The sequence below is a fragment of the Ictidomys tridecemlineatus genome, chromosome 7, assembly GCF_052094955.1.
Source record: "Ictidomys tridecemlineatus isolate mIctTri1 chromosome 7, mIctTri1.hap1, whole genome shotgun sequence".
Classification (NCBI taxonomy): domain Eukaryota; kingdom Metazoa; phylum Chordata; class Mammalia; order Rodentia; family Sciuridae; genus Ictidomys; species Ictidomys tridecemlineatus.
The window spans coordinates 88,634,903-88,646,926 of record NC_135483.1 but is presented as its reverse complement, the minus strand read 5'-3'; the positions used below and the strand labels follow the sequence as shown (position 1 = coordinate 88,646,926).

Sequence of the window (12,024 nt, the reverse complement as noted above, 5' to 3'; positions counted from 1 at the left end):
TAGATCTTGCCAGAATTTGGAGACTGCAGGTTATCTGTAGTGATAGATTTGCTCTGTGACCAGGCTATTTTCTCTTCCTGGGACTGCAGGGAAGTAAAGCCCAGAAAAATCTTCACTCATTTAAGGCATTAGCAACAGTGCAAATCAAAATACATTTATAAGCTGATTCTATCTCTTCAGCCCTTATCTTGTTTGAACTAAGATTTGGGCTATTTTCCATGAAGCTAATCCTCTCTGGCTATTCCAACCCCCTTCCTTTTTGTTCCAAAATAATTGCCTATAAGTAGACTCTCTTAAACATTATTTCTCAGTTCCCTCTATACCACCACCACTTCATTATAAAACACAACTGAACAACCCATAATGACAATGGAAGTGAAGGAAAAAAGTGTTGAAAATTCTCAGTGTGTCTAAAAAGATCTCCAAGCAAATGCAAGAGAATCACATTTCCCCAGCATGAGAAAGGACCCTCCTACCCATGTGTACTGCAGCATCTGATTCAGTCAAGGGCATAATTACAGAAACCTTTAATGCAAAATATAAAAGAGACAGGTTTCCTTAAATATATTAGAGGATTATGAATCTGCTGGAGGGGATTCAAGAAATATTAAAGAAACACATAATTTAAAAAATTAAAAGAAGAAAAATATTTACCTTCAAGCATTAAAATTTTATTATAAACAAAACAATTATTTTTGATATTTCAAAAAGGCAAAACATCTTATATTTCATTTGTTCCAGCCTTGTTTTTCTACAAGAGATAAAATTGAGGCCCCAAGTTCAAGGTAGTCACTCAAGATGAAAGAACCCAGTGCTGAGCCCCTTCTTTCAACAAACTCCTTGCTCACTTTTTTCATGTGGGTTTTTTGTTTGTTTGTTTGTTTGTTTATTTATTTATTTATTTATGGTGGGGAGAGAATAAGAAGAGGCTTAAAATGTAACAATGGTAGAAGAGAAAGATCTAAGTCATCAAAATTGTTTATTCTGCATTTTATTTGGAGTCTGCCTCTTTTGACATTTAAATCATCAATTTGTTGCTGGGTGCAAAACTCAGAAAAACAAGAGAAATTCCAATATGGTCTAAGACATTTGTCTGAAAAAAAAATGCTAAGAAATGTCAAAGGGTGAAAGCTAAGCATCTGAACTATACCAAGAAACTCCTGTGAGCTGTTTTTATACTAGAAGAATCACCCTGAAAATCAGCATTTCAGGGAGCACATCCATCTGTCAATTAGAAAATGTCAGAGTTAGTTCTTAGAGAGCTAAGGTCACACCCAATAGCCAGAGTAATGAGATTCTAAGTGAAATCCAAGAAACATCAATTGCAATTTTTGCTAGAGTGATCTTAAACACTCCATCATAACAAGTGTTAGTATTACTCTTTCTCTTGTTTTACTAGGGATTAAACCCAGAGGTGGCCTAGCTCTACACTGAGCTGCATCCTCTTTTTTATTTTACTTTTTAAATTTTGAGGTAAGATATTGCTAAGTTGCTCAGGCTGGTCTCAAGCCTGTGATCCTCCTGTCTCTGCCTCCAGAGTTACTGGGATTACAGGTGTGTGCCACCACATCTGGCATCATTATTACTCTCAAGATCAATTTTTACCTACAATTCATCAGGATGACTATGACTACATTTGGAAGGAAAAAAAGACAATACCCAACACTATCAAGGATATGAAGAAATACTCTACATTGTTAGAAGGATCATAAGATTGTCTAACCACTTTGATAACTTCTAACTGTATATTTTAAAAACTAAACATAATCTGCCTCATGACCCAGCAATTCCACTTTTTGGTATTTACTAAAAAAAATCATTAAAAGGTTGCATAAGTATATTCATGAAAACTTTATTCAGTATATTCAAAAACCAGGAAAAGCTCATGTGAAGGCATGAATAAACTATAGAATACCCATAAAATGAAATATCAATGAGCAATTAAAATAAATAAACTATCAGTACACAGAACAATACAGGTGAATCTCAAAACATATATTAAAGGGAAGAATCTCCTCCACAGCTCATCTGGAGGAAACATCAGAACAATGGTAGCCAGGAGAGGTAGAAATTGACTACGAAGGGGCTTGGGGAACTGCCAAGATGATGGTTAGATGTTCTGCCTTGAGAAGGATTTGGCTGTTACATGGGTGCATATATATCAAAACTTCAGTGAATGTGTGCTCAAGACCCATGCCTTTCACTGAATGTAAATCATCACTGAAACAAAAGGCCTGTAAGTGAATATTGAAATTTAGTTAAATATGAGCATTGTGAAAGATTTAGGAAGAACTGTATCTATGGCTCCAATTTACTTTGAAATGCATCAAAAAATATTCTCAGATTGAAAGAGGGATGGATAGATAGAATAGAAAAAGAAGATTCACAGATGATAAAATAACTATAATACAATATTAATGACAGAATCTAGGTGATAAGTCAACAAGGGTTCACTACAATGTTTTCTCAGTTTTGTTGTCTGAAAAGTTTTATAATAAAATTTAGAGAATAAATGTATTAAGATTTGGGACTGCTAAATCCTTCAGTCTCTCTCTCTCTCTCTCTCTCTCTCTCTCTCTCTCTCTCTCTCACACACACACACACACACACACACACACACACACACACACACACTTACCCTATTCTATAAGAATTTACAACCCCCAGTATAAAATTCATTAATTTGAATCTAAACATACCAGTAAGAACCATCTCCAAGAGACGTTTCAACATGTACAGGAAGAAATAGGGTGAGCCCACAGCAAGTTTTTTCTAAATAATTTGAGCTTGGATCCTACAATTCGTGTTCTAGAAGTATTTTTGTTTCCATACCAAGAAAAAATGAAGTATTCTCATTTAATATAAGTACCATACATAGCACAATTTCATCACCCCCGTCCTACATTGTACAGTAGATCTATAAACTTGCTTATCCTGTACATTTCCACTTGGTACCTTCTTGACTATATTTCCCAGTGTCCATATCCCCTTCTGTCACTACTCTTCCAAACAGTACAAGCAGAGGACATACTTCTAAACATATTTTATGAGGTCAAAATGGACTTTAAAGTATTGACCTTGTATACTGTGACCGTGCTATATGCACTTATTTCTTTTTAAAAATTTTTTATTTGTTTTAATTAGTTATACATGACAGCAGAATTCACTTATATACTTTGATATATCATATATAGATGGGATATAATTTCTCATTTTTCTGGGTACACATATTGTATAATCATATTGCTCATATATCCACATACATACATAAAGTAATAATGTCTGTTTTATTCCCCTATCTCTTGTTGCAGTAATTCACTTGCAGGTCAGCATGGGAAAAAAAAGAAGAAGAAGAAGCAGAGCAAGCAAAGCAGCAGCAGAAAAAAAGTCCTTTATTGTGTACAAGCAATCTTTTTATAGTATTGTGAACAAAAAAGGCAGCCTTCCAACTTCAATAAATCAGGTCTTTCAGCTAATTAAACATAGCACACAGAAGTTTTACTTTCTAATCAGAAGTGACCCGCTTCTCATGGCTAATCTACTCTCGGCCTGGAGTATGCTGAGCTCTGCTCTTTGTTTAGAACAGATAAAAAAATTTTTCTCAGTGCCCTCCTAGCCCACTTGGCAGAACATCCCATTTGCAGGCAAGTTCTCCCAAGGTCAGCAGACACCTCGTTTTCAAGCATGTTTGTTGTTACCTATCTAAACCTTGAAGAAGCCTCTCGTTTGCGAGCAGGCCCTCCCAAGGACAGCAGACACCTCGTTTGCAAGCATGTCCGCTGTTACTTATCTATACCTTGACAGAATATCCCGTTTGCAGGCAGACTCCATCAAGAACAGTAATAGTAACGCAGTTACATTTGATTCTCTACATCTCCCTCCTTTTGTTTTTGTAAATGAGCCTTAGCAGAAGCGACAAGAGAGGTTTCATGTTTCAGTTGCTTTTGCTTTTTCCAGCATTGGATGACTATATACAAAACAAAACATAAAACAAAAATTATTACAATGTTACCTAAAGAAGTTAACAAGGTAGAGAAATGACTTAAGGGATTTAAATTAGCAATACTTGAAGACAATTTTTGTAAAATGTCAGATCCTGTTAGTTCAGGTAATGTCTTACTAAAGGTGACCATTATAGTCTTTTACAAATTCATAATTTCTAAAGTTAAATTTTGATGTCCATTTAACCATCCTTTAACAATTTCCCAGGAATCACTGGTATTATATGGCACAGGAGTCACACAAATATGAGAAGAATTCCAGTCACACTTCAGTACACTTCTGGTAGCCAAGATAGTCACTTGATCGACAAGCCAGGAAACAGTATGTTGTAAATTGATCACATCTGTAGTTAATTGAGAGTTAAGTCCTTTTGTTGTTGCCATATTAAATGAGCATCTTGATGCCATGTTCTCATGAAATTCGCAGTTTGAATGTCTTGATGCAAAGCAACACTAGCTATCGCAGCAGTGGCAGTTACAGAAGCAACTGCAAGGAATGAAGCTATAACTATTCCTATTAATTGTAGTGAGCAATATAACAAAACTTGAACAGCATTGTACAAATGAGTAACAGACAATGAATCAGAGCAAGGATGAGTCAACTTAACAGGCACCCACAATTCTGTGCGAGCTTTAACAATAACTAAAGAATAATTATTAATTTCTATTAATTCCCAATTAGTTCTATTTCCACATTGAGTAAGATAACAGTTTATACATGATATTGTTCCCCAAGTTACATTCCCAGTTTTCAATCATAAGAGAATAAGGGAATTTAACACATGTAGAAAAATAAGTCAGATTAATATGTAGATGTACTTCAAAAGGAGAGGAAAGGGATACATCTAACTTGAAATTTCCAGTCCATACAGTGAGTTTCCCAGATACTGCCCATAATTTCCATATATCCCCTTGAGTATTGGAAAGCCTTACATCCTGTAACATTGGAGAGACCAAAGCATAATGTTGCATTTTGTCTCATTACCCCAAGCATTTATTGTCCCATTATGTCGATGCCATCTTAAAGTACGATTTGACCAACTTTTTATAAATTTAGAATGATTAAGACTCCACCCAACTATAGTGATATTTTGATATTTGACTACTGTTTTAGGGTGATGATCATGACATTTTTTTTTCACTTTAAATGAGTTAAAAATGTTTCAAAATATTTAGCTGAACATAAAGGAAGATGAGTTCTGACAAAACATTCTTCAGATAATAGTCATGATTGATTAACATACATACTAGAGGTATTAAATCCTCGGGAAGATATGACAGTAAAAACAGCAGTAGGGTAACTATGATAATTAACTCCCCAACTAATATAAGAAAGAGTTGTTATGTGCTATAAGAGGCAAACAGAAAGAACGAGCCCCTATACACAATGGGACTCCGTCAACAGCTACAGTTATATTAGAAATATTATACAGATTTTTATAGAATGGAATATTTTTAATTCCCCCACATACATTAGGGGGGGAAATTAGTATTATTAATACACACACGAACTTCAGGTTTTCCCCAGGAAACACTGTGCACCAAAGGAGGGTTAGGAACATAGGCCCAATAAGCAAAAGAATGAGCAGAAACTATACTTACCTGGCAATTAATAATGGCAAGCATAGCTAATAAAAGATTAACAGGATTTAAAGGCTGATTTGCCTTTTGAAGGGTTTTTTTTTTTTTTCAGCTTCTTGAATCAACTTTTTTATCTGTCCCCATGTTGCGGGGTCCGCTGTTCTCGTTGCCATTGTAGAAGCTCTCTGCATTGCCAGCTCCTGAAATTGTCTGACAAATGGGTCACTTATTCTGCAATTTGATAAGTCTTGAAGGTACCTAGAAAGGTGTTTTACCTGTAGAAATAAGAGCAAACCCCCTTCCCATGTGGTGCAACAACCTAGAAATCCATTCTTTATTTTTATCCCTGTTCCACATAGGTATTTCCAATTTGTAGAAATAATGGCTGAGATATAAATGTAGAGAAATGTTGCTGGGCTGCAGGAACCTTGGAAGTTGACCAGACATTTAAAAAATTTAAAGTTAGTAAAGTTTTATGAAGTATATTTTGAGGTATATAAGCCATAGCCATATCCCCCCTTTTTATTTTTAGTATATATTTTCTTAACGTATGATTTATCCTTTCTATAATAGCTTGACCCTGACTATTACAAGGTATGTCAAATGTATGTGTAATGTCATGAATGTAATTTTTGTGAGGTATATGTAGGTGCATTGTCAGTTTAAGTTTTTAAGGAATTTCCATGATAGCAAAACAAGATAATAAATGAGAAATGATTGCATCAGCCTTTTTTTTTTTAAGATAAACTGTGGCCCAAGAAAATGAGTATTAGTGTCAATAGTATGATGTACATATCTAGTTGTCCAAATGACTGAATTATAACAACATCCATTTGTTAAAGGGCATAAGGATGGAGTCCCCTTGGATTAACACCAGGAGGACAGTAAGGAATATTAAAAGAAGCACATGATGAACAGTTATTTTGTATTTATTATAAAGTCCTTTAGTGTTTGTATAAAGTAAAGTATGTTCTAGATGAGCCTTTTGTAAGGGGAATAATAGTTAATCAATATTTTGATTTTTTTTTAATTAATGGTCCTGGCAGTGTAGAATGTGCTCTAATATGAGTAAAATATTCTGAAATTTGGCCTACTAATTTTGTTGTTATTTTTACATGTAGTCAGATAGGACATAGAGTCTTATCTTAGGTAAGTAAGGCTATCTTTATAAATTAAGTAAAGTGTTGTAGTTTTAAAGTTTATTTTATTTTTTATTTATTTTTTTAAATATTATATTATAAATTTTATATATAAATAATTGTTTAAGTTTATTTGAGTAAAAACTAACACAATATGATAACACATCTAAAACATGAAATAAAGAAAGGCTGAAAGCTTTTAGCCTTATTTAGAAAAATAGAAAAATGTTCTTGTGTTTTATAATATTAACCTTTATGTAGGTAAGGCTCTCATTAATTTAAAAAATACATTTAAATTGTACCTGAGTGTTGTAAAAAGTAACATAAAACTTTATATATCTTATTGATAATAGGCCCAGTTATAGAACATTAAATGATATAAATATTTTTTAGTATGTTATTTTTATAAGCCTAAATTACCTTGCAACCTTTTGGAGAACACCAGCTTGATGTAATTTTTTTTTTAAAGCTTTTATCTTAATGACTTGTATACCTGGAAAATATGAACACATTTAATATACAAAGAAGAGTAATAGTACCATAATTACTATTGATGTTTTTATATTAATTAAGTTTAGCTCTTAAAGAAATAACATATTAGAATATTGTAAAATAACAGTTGTTGTTTAACCATATCTGTATAATCCTTAATTTTTTCAAGATTATTTGTTCAAAAATTTACATATATAGCCAACGTACACAGACCTTCTTTATCACTTACTTAAAACTATATTGCCAACATACATAGACCTTTTTTATCACTTGTTTAAATCCTTTTATTTACTCACTTCCGGAAACATATATATTTTTTTTTATTAAATCCATATCTAGAAACTTTTATTTATTTATTTATTGTTAACCCCTTTTTTATTTATATTTTGAAATAATCTTTGTAAATTTTTGAATTTAGGCAAATTATTCCATTTTAATAAGAGATATTTTGTTATTTGTAGTATACAATTAATCACATTTATTTACCATATTATGAAAATATAGTGTCTAAATATTAGGGATGATAAAGGACCATTTATTTATTTACTTATTTATATTATTTACCAACTTAAAAAATTATTAATAATGTTATCTAATGTAATTTAAGGAGTTAAAAGCATTTAATGGTATATTTAACATTTAGCATATTAACCTTGTAAATCAATCAGATATTTAACAAATATTTATAAACAAATAATCTTATGTCTAATTAATTTACTTATTTTATCAAAACATTAGACAAGTATAATGAACCGTGTTAGCCATTTTTTTTTGTTGTTGTTGAAAAAAAATCCTAGAACCAAAGCATATCAGTCATTAACATGTTAAAGACGTCTTATTTTTATCTGTTTACCCAATTTAAATTGAACCATTAAATCAGTGAATTAAAAATATTTGGATCCATTTTTTTTTAATTTTTATGAGCGCTCTTTACATATATATCAATCTTTATATCATGTACATGACATATGGACATACACACACAAACAGACATACAACATATAATACAAATGTGCACACATAACACAATAAAGGCCTTGTAGCTATTTTAGGTGAAATTTCCATTGTAATGTTTAAATATTTCACAGTTGATCAAAAATAGAACTGATCAGAAAAACATTAACTTAGGTCTGTAGGGTCAAAATTATGAGCTCAAAAAAATACAGAATCTAGGAAAAGGTAAGAGTCCTAGAAAAATGACCGGCCAGTAATTAGAAAGTATCATAAAATTTTATTTATATATTTTATTTTATTTTTTACAATTCCTTTTAAAATGACCTGTTTATCCACAATTGAAACAAGTTCCTGATTTATTGGGTTTAAGGGCTCCAGCCATGGCTGCAGCAAAAACAGAAACTTTGATGTTCAATTTCTCCCACTCCAGCACAAGCTCTCACATATTTACTCAATGAGGCGTTTTGCCCTTTTAATGGCCCCAAAATATGCTTACATTTAGGATTTGCATTTTCAAATGTTAATGTTTCTAATAATACCTTTGTTGTTTGATCTTGACCCATTGCCTTCATAACAAAAGTACGTGGTCTTGCAAGAAGATCAGTGTAAGTTTCAGTAGCCCCTTGTATAGATTTAGTAAAGGAAGGTTGTGCCTGACCAGTGGGTATTACACATCTCTAAGCTCTTAAGAAAACCTGTCAAACTTGTTGAAGATCTGGATCTGTATATAGAGCCTGTCTCTAAAGGCAGGGTAATTACTTTCCCCCATTAACTTATCCTCCTTGGGTCCCGGGGGATTTTGAGCTTCACTCTCTCCAGCTTGTTTTTGTGCCTCATCTTCCCATCAACTTCTTAATTGTAACCAATTGAGATCCCTCCAAAACTTTTTTGGCTAATGCCTCCCAATCCAAAGGAATAAGTAATTTAGAAGTTCCCAAATTTTCTAACATCCCTAGCACAAAGGGAGACTGAGGGCCATATTGAAAGGCTGTAGCTTATAAATCCTTTATAAACTTGTATTCCATAGCAGTATAGTGAACATCAATCATTGGGGGATTTTGAAGGTTTTGTTGTTTAGTTATAGGAAACAAATGTGGTGGATCAACAAAACAACCAGGAGGGGCTGCAAGATCATCATCATCATCATGTATCATAGTAAGAGGAAATGAAAAACATTGTTGTTTTCTACCCACATTAACTCTATACTCTGTCATTGGAAAGAGAGAAATATTAGAAGGAGTAGTAGGTTTAAGAGAGGACCTTTGCTTTTTAAATTTCATATTATCCACTAAGGCCCTCCATAATTTCTTTCATATTGGAGTCACTATCTGAACTTTCTGAATCTGCCTCATCACTCAGATCTGATTTAGGAGAGTCATCTATAGTATGACAAATATTTTCTTTGGGCTCCGTTTTGTTAACCTTATTTTCAGATTCTGATGTATTAACTTGTCTTTCACAAAGAGAGCCCTTTTCATTATTGCTTTCTAATAATTGTAATGCTTGAGTAATAGCACTACACAATGTTCAAATCTTCAAAGAAATAACATTCACAGCCTGATGCTGCTTACGGAGCTCTTTTTTAACCAATTTCTATTCCCCTAAATTTAACTGGATCTTAGTTTGATATTGGAACCAGTGACAATGACATTCTATAATTTAAATTACTCCTTGAGTCTCTTATGAGATGTTTTCACACCTATGGAATATAATAATCCTTGTAGTAACTCCACATATTGTTCCTTTAAAGACTGGGAGTTTTCCATGTTAGTTCTGAAAGTTCCCCCTAAAGTTTCTTTCAACTTGGGGCGATACCTTTCAATATTTGTTAGTTCTGAAAGTTCCCCCTAAAGTTTCTTTCAACCTGGGGCGATACCTTTCGATATTTGTTAGTTCTGAAAGTTCCCCCTAAAGTTTCTTTCAACCTGGGGCGATACCTTTCGATATTTGTTAGTTCTGAAAGTTCCCCCTAAAGTTTCTTTCAACCTGGGGCGATACCTTTCGATATTTGTTAGTTCTGAAAGTTCCCCCTAAAGTTTCTTTCAACCTGGGGCGATACCTTTCGATATTTGTTAGTTCTGAAAGTTCCCCCTAAAGTTTCTTTCAACTTGGGGCGATACCTTTCGATATTTTTTGAATCCCGAAAGTCCCCCTTTCGTTTTCTTAACCCGGGGTGCTTACCCTTTCGGTGCTGGATCCTGCTGACTACGCCAATTGTTGCAGTAATTCACTTGCAGGTCAGCATGGGAAAACAAAGAAGTAGAAGAAGAAGCAGAGCAAGCAAAGCAGCAGCAGAAAAAAAGTCCTTTATTGTGTACAAGCAATCTTTTTATAGTATTGTGAACAAAAAAGGCAGCCTTCCAACTTCAATAAATCAGGTCTTTCAGCTAATTAAACATAGCACACAGAAGTTTTACTTTCTAATCAGAAGTGACCCGCTTCTCATGGCTAATCTACTCTCGGCCTGGAGTATGCTGAGCTCTGCTCTTTGTTTAGAACAGATAAAAAAATTTTTCTCAGTGCCCTCCTAGCCCACTTGGCAGAACATCCCGTTTGCAGGCAAGTTCTCCCAAGGTCAGCAGACACCTCGTTTTCAAGCATGTTTGTTGTTACCTATCTAAACCTTGAAGAAGCCTCTCGTTTGCGAGCAGGCCCTCCCAAGGACAGCAGACACCTCGTTTGCAAGCATGTCCGCTGTTACTTATCTATACCTTGACAGAATATCCCGTTTGCAGGCAGACTCCATCAAGAACAGTAATAGTAACGCAGTTACATTTGATTCTCTACAATCTCTCTTATCCCCACATCTCCTGTCTTCCCTTCCCTTCACTTCCCTCTACCTAATCTAAGGTATGTTTACACCCAATTCAAGTCTTCATACATGTACTTTGTATAGTGATGTTCATTACATTCCACCATCCTTGCTAATCCCTAGCCCCCTCCCTTTTCCTCCCACCACTCTGCCCTATGCCCTAATCTATATCATGTGGAATTAGGCCCAACTTTCTTAATAAGACTCCTATAGTGTAAGAATTAAAACTAAGAATCAATAAATGGAATGGATTCAAACTAAAAAAAATTCTTCTCAGCAAAAGAAACAATCTGTGAGGTGAACAGACAGCCTATATCCTGGGAGCAAATTTTTACCCCTCTCACATCAAATAGAGCACTAATTTCTAGGGTATATAAAGAACTCAAAAAGCTAAACACTGAAAAATTAAATAACCCAATCAACACATGGGCTAAGTACCTGAACAGACACTTCTCAGAAGAGGATATACAATCAATCAATAAATATATGAAAAAAATGCTCATCATATCAAGCAATCAAGAAATGCAAATCAAAATCACTCTAAGATATCATTTCACTCCAGTCAGAATGGCAGCTATTATGAAGACAAACAGCAATAAGTGTTTGTGAGGATGTGGGGAAAAAGGTACACTCATACATTGCTGGTGGGACTGCAAATTGATGTAGCTAATTTGGGAAGCAGTATGGAGATTCCTTGGAAAACTGGGTATGGAACCACCATTTGACCTAGCTATTCCTCTCCTCAGACTATACCCAAGGACTTAAAAAGAGCATACTACAGGGACAAAGCCACATCAATGTTTATAGCATGTAATTCACAGTAGCTAAACTGTGGACCCAAACTAGATGTCCTTCAGTAGATGAATGAATAAAAAAATGTGGGATATATAAACAATATAATTTTACTCAGCATTCAAAAAGAACAAAACCATGGCATTTACAGGTAAATAAATTGCGTTGGAGAAGAAAATGCTAAGTGAATTCAGCCAATCCCAAAAAAACAAATCTCGAATGTTCTCTCTGATATAAGGAGGTTGACTCATAG

The 12,024-nt window shown here is 33.9% G+C and overlaps 1 long non-coding RNA gene across 1 annotated transcript; it reads right to left on the bottom strand.

Annotated features, from left to right (window-relative positions):
* Positions 1-3,372: 3,372 nt before the first annotated feature.
* Positions 3,373-10,962, bottom strand: LOC144365509 (uncharacterized). Its single transcript, XR_013424018.1, has 2 exons — positions 10,349-10,962; positions 3,373-7,214 (listed from the first exon to the last, which is right to left on the bottom strand). It is a non-coding gene; the product is annotated as an uncharacterized LOC144365509 (long non-coding RNA).
* Between the last annotated feature and the right edge of the window lie 1,062 nt (positions 10,963-12,024).